The following is a 9,481-nucleotide window of genomic DNA, read 5'->3' on the forward strand; positions in this document are numbered from 1 at the left end:
TGGCAACTTTATTTAGTTATAAAAAAGATACATCAATAAATGAAAATACATATAAGGTGGACATACTGATCAGTTATATAAAAAGTGCTGTAAAGAAGTTTTGAGAGAGAAAATTTTATAGAATTCATATCAATAAATTCATACCAGTGGTGCATCTGGCTCATCACTGTATTTGACAGAAATACTTCAGCTGGTATCTTTCACTATATTTGGAAAAAGAAGGCATATCCAACAGATTTACCAATCTGTTTCATAACCATTCTACATCCTGCTGGGATAATTAACTGTGAACTATATTTAACTACTCAGAGTCTTAGTCCTATGTGAAATTATAAGTTATTTTAGTTATTTTTAACATCTTTTCAGTGTATGTTTATTGCAATATAGTCATGGAAATAATGAACTTTGCCATATTTTGCCAGTTGGCAGTAGCTGGCCTGTGCAACCCATTGCCTTATATTTTGATATATTTATATATATGCACATAGACGTTTAGATGTTTCTATTATATGAGTAGATACTGCATGATTGTGTGTGTGTGTATTCTCATGTACTCAGTGTGTATATATATGTATATACTCTCATATTCTTGTCTGTGTGAATATATATATATATATATATATATATATGAGTACAGAAGGGTGACTGTTGTACTGGTTTAGATCAAAGTTCAGTCGCATCAATACACAAACTCCAATATTGTCCAGAAGTAATTATTCATGGCAAGAAAGAATATGGCGAGCTCAAAAAACACTCTCCAAAAATAAACTCCTTTCCTTCAATTATTTTCACTGTAGCTGATTTCCCTGAGCTCTGTTACTTTCTGTGTTCTTAATAATTCTCAGTAGCRTTTCCATCCATTTATCTGTTTAGTTTCTTCTTGTACCTATGCAAATTTCCAGCATTCAGCATGTCCTCCTGGACTTTGTTCCTCTCTTACACAATGTAAAGAATTAAAATTTACTTCTGATTTTGTGTTTTGAACATTTATCTTAATAGTTTCACTTGGTTCTTCTCAATGCCTGCATTGGAAAAATGTACAGTGTTCATGATGTGGATGAACTGTGCTCTTTAACAAGGGCTATAGCAATTTTCTTTTTTGAATTCTCTGTTGGTTTTGGTTGGGGTTTTTTTTTTGGTTTTTTTTTTTTTTTTGGTTTTTTTTTTCCCTATTAATTCCTACCATTTAAAACTGATTTGACAGCTCCTAAGCAGTAAACTGAAATTGCCATGGAAGTTATGTGCCATAACCCCAGAACCTCACTCTTCACTGGTGGTGCTCTGTCCACAGCCCATTCTTTTATATGTGAAGATAGGCATGTTTTCCTTATGACTTTCCTCATGGTGTATCACCACATCATTCATCAAGAATAATTTAATTTGTCATTTGATTGCTTAGCTACCCAATTGCATAAGATCCTTTTGTGATCCTTCACAGTCTTCCTTTGTCTCACTATGCTGAATAACTTAGAATCACGTGAAAAAGAACCCAACCTCTCATCCTGCTGCTCAAGGTTTTTTGTGAACATGTWGAACAAGGTTTCAGGTTTTTTGTGAACATGTTGAACAACACAGGCCACAGTAGAGATCTCAGTGAAACTGTGTCTACTACGTATTGTCTGTTAAAATGAACATTTTTAGACATCTGAAAACATGAAAATTTCTGCAACTCAGCCTGGGAATGRTCCATCAGAGAAAGAGGAGACCCATCAGAAGGCACTGGTTTTGGCTACTGGATCTGGAGAACCTCTTTTCTGAATATGTTTGTACATTTCTTCTTGGTCTTAATGAAAAAGGGTAAAAAAATCATATTCAACCAAAATCTAAACACATTCTCAAATGGTTGAATGATTTGCTTCTAGCTCAATGGGTTTTGTAAATCACAAGAGATCAAGTTCTAAAATAAATCACTATATTATCAGGCATCAAAAATCTAACTTTACATTGGCCTATGAAGATACTGTGGGGAGTTCCATTCGAGTAAAAAATATTGCTGATATAGCACTGGTTATATAAACTTGCCCTTGGTTAGCATATTATTATTCTTTCCCTCTCATAATTTTGCAAGTGAACCTAGAAACAGTAAGACAGCTTAGCATTAAAGCAGGACTGACACAACAATAACAGAAAAATAGTTGAATAAATTGAAAATATGTATTTCAAATGATTCTGTCAGAGTGATAGCTGAGAAGAGGGTCCTGAGGAAGGCAGATAAAATTAATGCCATAGCTAGAGTTTATGTGAATGTGCTCTGAATCCACTTCCTACCACTGCTCATCTGAGATGGATTCAGATTTTCAATTAGTGATTAATAATCCTAACCAAATCCCTGAAAATGAAGTAGTCACACAGCCTCGCATTAGAAACACATCCATGGTACATCAGGGAACATTTTTTCTTGAACAACACTGATGTTTTTTTCACTCAGCACACCTTGGATTGTTTTTCCATCTAGTTAAATCGAAATGTTTTTGTCAATAGAAGAGTGGTTCTTCATGTTATAGGACCCTTGCTCCTGTTACCTGGGGGTGTTTGGTTTTTTCTCCCCTCTTCCATCTAACAGATCTATGTCTAWGCAGTGAAGTACATAAAGGCAGAATGGGCTACATGAGTTTTGTTGCATATAGAAATATATTAATTTCTCTTTCAGAATGAACGTAGTGGTCACAGAAACAACATCATGATACCACGTGCGGAGAGAGGGAGAGAAACGCGGTTGATAATTTCATGGGCTATAAAGCTAAGAAGTGGGTGGTGTAAACCAGTGATCTGTAGAGTGTTCTTTATTGTTTCACTGGTGGAGGRCCTCTTTGGCTTGCCCGAGGCTGGATGCACACTTGCATTTAACCCCAGGGCTTCAGACCACGCTCACTGCTGGCTGTTGAGGGTCCTGATGAATCAATCAGCCAGATGGCCRGCAGTCACGCAACACAGCCCTCTCCACGGACTGCCTAGCACTTTTTTATTGCTSTTCTTTGAGGACTGGAAGGGAGATATCCACAGATGAGGGAATTAGGGACTTCTCCTTGACTCTCCTAATTGCTCACCCATGCAGGAGAAGAAAAATGTCATCCATGAATGTGTATGTTCAAGTATTGAGACTGCCCTGCCTTACCCTGCAAAATTAAACAGGTTTGGTATCAAGGGTCCCCATGGGAAGTTTAAAATAATTCAGTCAAGGTTGACCTATTTCATACATTCAACACAGCCACAAAAGAAATGCTGGAATGAACTTMAAGCAAGTTTTACTGAATGGGAAGTAGGGACTTTGATCCAAACCCACCAGAAACAATTGTAAAAGTCAGTACACTGCATCTATSGGGGGTAGATGGAACAGCTTCAAATTTCTGAGTATGAATTATTGAGTATTCTGCAACCCTAAAATTGCTTCCAATCCACCAAGACCTCAGTAATGCTGTTGCAACAATTCAACACTTTCTTGTTTGAAGGCAGTCTCCCATTGGCTAAAAGTCGAGAAAGTTTGTTTTGGGAAAATGGATTTAAGAAATAATTTGATGGTAAATAGTTTGCAATGATTCATGCTTTTAAAAAACACGAGCAGACAATGTGGAAGACTGATCTAAAAAACAGCATACATCAAACAAACATTTCTAAAACGTGTTTAAGCATGATCAAAGGAGAAACAAAGCCACAGCATAAACATGATCAAAATAAAATTACAGCTAAAAACACTTCTCTGATCTTGCAGCCAAAATGAACAAGCTAAAAATAAAACCCTAGATTTTTATTTAAAACAATCAGCCTTTAAGAAGCAAATTATTAAAGCCCACACCTTTTTCAGTCTCCTTTTTCCAGTTGTCTTGGCTGTGGTGCTATTTCTCAGATCCCACATGACACCTCTGCACACCACTTGGTGTGCCCTCCTGCAATTACCAGCTCTGCAGACGTTTCACTGGCAGCAGCCCATTAAACTGTCCTTCCTGAGAAATCTGGCTCTTTATGAAAACGACACCTTGGTCCAGCTGCCTCTAWGATTTATATGCCATTGTTTGCTTATTTAAGTAATGGAAACATGTTTTGCTTGTCTCAGCAATTCAGGTTGAGAAAAAGCGAAGGTAAATCGATCTGCATTAGTTCTTTAACAAGTGTTACTCTTTAGCAGCAACAACTGCACAAATACACACACACACAAAGAGCAAGAAACAATAAAAGTCAGAAATTGGCTTTCTAACTGAATTGTATTAGCATTTTAATGAAGATCTATAAACTTGAAGGCACAGAAATTACCTTTAGYTGTCAAGATTGAGTAAGCTGGAGGAACAGAAGCTGGGGTCGTCTCTTCATCACTTGATGGGGGCCAAAGGGCAGCTCTCTTAGGAAATGTTTTGTAAAGAGTTTGAACTGGATGCTCCTATTATTGTATATTTATGGTCAAAATGACTAATTTATCAGTTCACAGCAAGAAAATTCTAGGAAACYAGGGAAATTTTATGCTCAGTAAAACTGCAATTGCTATAATTTAATGAAAAGTACTGGAGGGTGACTGGGACCCTGAGGAGAGGAAAACTAAAAAAGCTGAAATAAAAAATTTAACAACAACAAAAATAGACAGCTACTCAAGACTTCATTACCATGTWCAGTGACTGTCCACTGAGACCCAGAATAGAGAGCCAAACACTGTCCTCAGAAAATCTGGACTTGCTCTCACAGTGAGCCCTACTACCCACAGAGAGGAGTTTTGCAGCTCCAGTGACAAAYGTGCACAGCAGAGCCTCTGCCTAGGCAAGGTCACCAGAGGACAAAGCCATTAATAAATGGTGATGAGAGAGCTAAGATGGTTTGTGGTTTTACACACTCCAACGTAGTTTACAAAACAMCAGAGCTTTTYRTGGTGYTCTTTTAAAGCACCTTCATTTAAATCCCTCAACTTTCACATTCTGCTTGCTGCTGCTGGCTCAGGCAAATGCAGCAGAGCTCTCATGGATTTGGTGCTTCCAGTGAAGCTCCTCAATAACACGATGGCATCAGACCACATCCTCAAAGAGGGAATGCTCTCTGCACAAGGGATAACTTTGTGGCTATGATGAAGCTAATGGGAGGTTTGTGGTAACTTCTTGTCAGATGCTAACACAGAAAGGACAGACCATGGAGTAGAGATGTCATTTAATGCTGTTTACAGAGTCAGGAGGATGTGTGGCATGCAGGACATGCATGGTCAAGCTGTCAGCAGCTGTTACAAGGTAAGAAACCCTAYGGTCCCTCATTGATTTTGCAATGGAAATTCCCACCAGAAAGAGTTTTAAAGACTGATGATATTTATGAAGTGGTTTGAGTCAAGATRATCTCAAAGTAGTGTGTTAGTTATGTCAGCTAGTTTCTCCTTCTTAGAAGTGATAGCTTGCTTTTTATTAATTTTTCAAAKATTAGTACAGGCAATTTTCATGACACGGATTATAAAACAGACTAATAGGTGTAAGGTTTAACTAAGGCTTCTTTTAATTTCAATAGTGTACTTCTAATTTAATTTGATTACCTCTTATTTTATTCAAAACTCTTTCCACAATTAATAAAAAAAAAAACAACAAAAAAAAAACAACAAAAAACCACAAAAAAACAAACAAACAAGAAAAAACCCCAAACCAACAAACCCCTTACTCTGCAAAATCCAACTGCTATGCTTCAGTGGTGACTTGTGTGACATAAAGAGATTACAGATTTTCAAGGATGAAAGGTATTAAAAGTAGCAGCAACACATCACATTTCTGTCATTTCAACACATGGATGCAGCAGCAATGTAACATGCAAAGGGATGTGCATTATAAAAAGACACACCATGCTTTTAAATGTGTAAATTCTTCTACATCTGAATGGTAAACTTAGAGCAACAGGAGTCTACTCCTTGTGGGTTTTTCAGTGGTTTGACCTCAAGTGCTATCTATGGATCATTTTTATTGTGAGAGACATTAAAAAATGAATTAAAATGATGGCTTTTTTAAGGAATTAACGATTTGTATTTGCGGCAAAAGCAAAGAAGAGCAAACATGTTGTAACATCCTAAAGCACACAGGTTCCATGCTGGCTGGGCAGGAAGCAGGAGAAGGGAAAACTTGGCAAGGCCAAGGGGACTGAGCCATGGGTGCCCTCCAGGGGGCTGGCAGTGATGCAGAGTCAAATGACAGCAAGAGGAGCACACTGTCATTTTGGGGTGCTCAGCACCTCTAGAGCAGTCTAAACAAATCCCTGAGTGCCAGCCAAGACAATGCCACCACCCCGAGATCTCTCTCCTCTTCTGCCTTGGAGGCATAATTCAACACAAACATATCTTGGAAATAACATTTTAGCTCCCACAGGAAATAGAAGGGAGAAAATGTTGATCTCTGATGCAATTAYCAGTTTCTGAAGCCTTTGTTCTAAAGAGACAACAATAGTTTTGATTCCCTGTTAAAGACTAATTATATGGTGAAGAAAAGTGAATATAAAGTTCAGTAAAATTATAGCTTAATGCTCAACATAAATKAGATTTCTCACAAAACAATGCCCATGATCTATCCACCCTATTTAATTTAAAAGAGGTGATTATTATCTCCTTACAGAACAACAAGCAAAATTAACACCTCTCTTCCATTACTGACTGTGTTTTAAGGTTATTGCATATCTATCAACACAATTAATTTTAAACTTATTTACTTGTCCCTCAGAGAGAATAATTGGGCAACTGAGAAAACTAGTGTCCCTCACGGAACAGACAGTGAGGTTTGCAGCACAGTCTCCATTTAAGAATACTTTAATCTCAGTTATCTGTATTTCTTAAAGCTAATGAGAGTTCCAGCTAAGAGCCTGTTTCTTCCTCTCTCAATAATTTATCTGAAGTTTTTGACATTGATGTTTGGAAATAAAAACACTAGAAAGCCTGTGCCTTAACTGTAACCTAYATCTTTGGAGCTCTGGATGAGTGAMAAGAACTAAATACTGCAGTCTTTATGCTAAGAAGTGATGCATTAGGGGAGGAAGTGGAGCGTGGAGGCACTGAAGACAAAATATGTTTCTGATTTGGGATGTTACAGACTTTTGGCATAAAGAGCCACGCTACAGGCCTGCCTTTTGTAAGCTCTGAAGATTCACAGGTGGAGCACAAATCCCTGGGGATGCCCAAGGAGTTTATGGGAGTTGATCTAGAAGTCAGRAACCAAACCTGTTCCTCTCCACTAATGTGATTTTCTCGGGCCTTTCAGAATGCTGAGAGATGTGTCTTTCTCTTTGCCACCTGGAAATTAAGGGTACAGGAAGGTGTCCTGAAGGCAGAAGGAACATGCTGAASCAACACCATCAGCCAAACTCCTGACACAGCACTTTGCAGAAGGCAAATATCTGGCTGAGTGTAAGGAATAGCTGGGGATTAACATGGCAAATGTATTCCAGGGTAGGGAAATTGGGACAGCCCTCAGCAGTATGACTGGCAAAAGGATGAAACCCCAAACTGAACAGCACAGGCTTGACAAGCGTTTGTGTCTTCAGCCTCTGTCTCCTGAAAGCTAAATTCCTAACATTTCTCTGTCAGCTCCATGCAGTGCATAACCCWGTCTCCAGAACCATTTGCCCGCAGAAATATTACATTTTCTTGCCCAAAATGTGAACAAATGTGTCCTTTGTGTCAAAAATAATCTTTTTTGAAAACAGGCAGAAAACCTCCAAATTTTGTACTGCCAGGTTCAATTTGAAGTGTATGGAAGGGATTGGGTAGCTATTAAAAAAAAAAAAATCTCCCTGATGTCACATCAGAAACTGGACAGGACTCTACCATAGTTGTCACAACTCTCAGTGAGGGATGTTCATTCATTTGGAAATTATATCAGCCCACGCCAGTTCCCAAGGAGTTGTCCAGTAGAGAACACTCCTGTAGAAATTTCCCAACCTTTCCAATCCCTTGTAATTTAATTTCTTTGTTAAATGCTTCAGATTTGGCTAAAGAACTGAGGTAATTTTGTCCAACTACGAGAAATGTTTTACTGGTATAATGAACTTTTACAGCTAGTGTAAAGCAACTTGACATAAAAATCSATTAATGTAGGATTAATGAGGGATGGCAGCAAAAACTGAGGAAAGGGCTGGGTGAGTGRTTTTAGCTCATGTGTCACTGCAGCACAGCAACACAAAATGCAGYAAGGCATCTGTAAGAGAAAGCAAAACCCCTCAGCACCACCTGAGGTATTCAGTGTGATAGCATCAGTTATGACAACCTCTTTCAGTAGTCACGTGAGCACAATATGTGTTTGCAACTTAATCTAGCTTCAGTCACCAGAAGGTATTAACAGGGTTTTACCCAACTGAAATAATGTACTCGTTTGTTGTTGATGTAAAACTTAACTCTGTTCAACCAAAAAAATAAATTAAAGAAAAAAAATTTGACAGCACAGGGGACATGAAAACCGTGCAGTTGCTTCACATGGAGAAGTTTTGCAATAGTACCTGCACTGCCAGAAGGTTGTTCTTCTTAAACATTGTTTCACGGGTTTTACACTTTAATTCCATACAAGCAAACCCTTCTTTTTTTTTTTTTTTTTTNTTTTTTTTTATTCACTGACAGCACTTCAGGAATATTTGATGTAATCTCTGTGACTTTTAAGAATGAAAATTTCATTGTATCAGACTCAAAATTTTTGTGTTTTTTTAAGAGCAGTGAGGGAGAACTTTGCAGCACACTTTCTTGTGATACATAAACCACAGGGAGAGGAACTGGCAGAAAGTTTAMCAGAAGTATTTAAAAAGTAATAAAAGCAAGAAATGCAGTAAAAAATATAGGTCCTGTAGTAAATGGGAAACTGGATTTTTTTTTTTAAAGAATGCTTTCTACCAATAGGTCTGGTAAAAAATATTAAAGCTGACAGTATGTCAAACATGGAACAGAACTGAKTATTGATAATGGCAACCCATTKACACAATCTTGTGAAAAAAGCCAAYGAMTCACTAGGCCTTGTAAAACACCACACTGGAAGGTTTTTACCTTTATTTCTCATTTTTCTGCCCTTTCTGAAAGTTGCTTTAGAGAAACAGGAGAACAGGACACAGAGGCAGGAGGAGTGGGTAACTGAAGGGAGCTGTGCCCCATGACTACAAAATTTTACAGTGTGACAAATGTTATTATAAAGCTCAGGAAATATGAATAATCTCACTGACATCAGCGGAACACTTCTTACTTACAAGGATATTGAATTTTGCTCAAACAGCAGTAAAAGAATCAATAAACACCAATCCTCAGATATGTAGCAATACTYGCAGATAATGTATTATCACTGAATGGTTGCAATTATTTCGTAAGGGCTGTGCAGTGAATGGGAAAAATATGCAATCTAGTCTTTAAAATAACTTTTCTTCTGCTTTTTCTGAATGATCATCTGTTAAAAAGCTGTCAGTGAAAAGCTATCTTRTTTCTGCTTATACCAGCTTCCCTAACAAAGTCTTCCTATAAATCTTGCTGTACTTACCTGAACAGAAATTTTTAAAGCCTACCAAGAAGTAATTA

At 37.7% G+C, this 9,481-nt stretch overlaps 1 protein-coding gene across 2 annotated transcripts in view; it reads right to left on the reverse strand.

Annotated features, from left to right (window-relative positions):
* Window positions 1–9,481, reverse strand: part of SEMA3A (semaphorin 3A) — a 245,729-nt gene that overhangs the window by 37,656 nt on the left and 198,592 nt on the right. The gene's annotated exons all lie outside the window — the stretch shown is intronic.

This window comes from Malurus melanocephalus, unplaced genomic scaffold, assembly GCF_030028575.1.
Source record: "Malurus melanocephalus ecotype Western Australia unplaced genomic scaffold, MMel_1.1 scaffold_65, whole genome shotgun sequence".
Classification (NCBI taxonomy): Eukaryota; Metazoa; Chordata; class Aves; order Passeriformes; family Maluridae; genus Malurus; species Malurus melanocephalus.